The following is a 1,371-nucleotide window of genomic DNA, read 5'->3' on the forward strand; positions in this document are numbered from 1 at the left end:
TTATATTCCACACTGATCAGGTGAATGGATTAACTTGGCAAATGAGAAATGCTCAGTAACAGGGATGTAAACAAATTTGTTCACCAAATTTGAGAGAAATAAGCTTTTTGTGAGTATGGAACATTTCTGGGATATTTTATTTCAGCTCATGAAACATGGGACCAACAATTAACATGTTGCGTTTATATTTTTGTTCAGTATACATGTCAAAACTAAACTAAGTCTCATAGGCTCTGTTCAAATGTCATTGACTAGCCTCCCTCCCTCTCTTTCTTTCTTTCTTTCTTTCTTTCTTTCTTTCTTTCTTTCTTTCTTTCTTTCTTTCTTTCTTTCTTTCTTTCTTTCTTTCTTTCTTTCTTTCTTTCTTTCGTCCTTAATTGAAGTAGTCACTGGTTGGATCATTGACTACCTCATGGAAGAGAGAAAGGAAGAATGGATGCATTTTTAAGAATTCTAAACTTTCAAGAGATAATCTAAAAAGCCTCATGTCATTTCCATGACGACCACTGATCTGACAGGAGCTGATGGGTGGAAGTAACACGCCAGACACCTTTCCATGCCCTGTCCTTTCACCCATCAGTGCACATACAGAGCAGAAGAGAAAACAAAGACAGGCGGCCATTTTGGAAATTGGAAAATGGGAACCCAATCATATTGTAAGGAACAGGGTCTCTTGTCCTTAAAGGAGATTCTGTGTCTCCCTGATAAATATTCATCAAAGGGATCCCCTTATCTTTTATTAATGCACAGCGGCTAGAGAGAATGTTTGGCAGGTGCAGAAACCATTAAGATAACGACTAAAAACATCAAATTAACCACATCACTAATTTTGAAAAAATATTGCACTTTAAAACCAACCTCAAAACCAGAATGCTTTGGTTGACTTATATAGAACAAAACCTGCAGCGGAACAATGCTTTAAAAGACGCCTTCGATCACCGTCACCAACAGAACAGATCATCATTTCAATGATCTTTCATTGGAATAGTGCTTTTGATATGAGTCCCTGAGCTGGAAGGATGTCAGGCGTAGCTTTCATAAGTCTGCATCTCAAATGGAACCCTATTCCTTATGTAGTGCACTACTTTTGACCAGAGCCCATAGTTCTAAATAGGGAATAGTGTGTCATTTAGGAAGCAACCATAGACAGACACCAGGGTATAACAGTACGGTAGGTAGGCAAGGCGAACAGAACAGAAAGCCCTTAGATCAGATGTTGCTCTGAGACATGGGTAAACACAGCTCCACACCGTGACAGATGGCTGCTCTGCCGTCTCTTTCATTCTCTCAAGCTACGACATCCGGAGAAGGAGAAGAGACAGTAAAAAAAATAAAAAATTCACTTTGCCAAGCAAGCCAGACTGAGACTGC

The sequence above is a fragment of the Oncorhynchus gorbuscha genome, linkage group LG17 (assembly GCF_021184085.1).
Source record: "Oncorhynchus gorbuscha isolate QuinsamMale2020 ecotype Even-year linkage group LG17, OgorEven_v1.0, whole genome shotgun sequence".
Classification (NCBI taxonomy): Eukaryota; Metazoa; Chordata; class Actinopteri; order Salmoniformes; family Salmonidae; genus Oncorhynchus; species Oncorhynchus gorbuscha.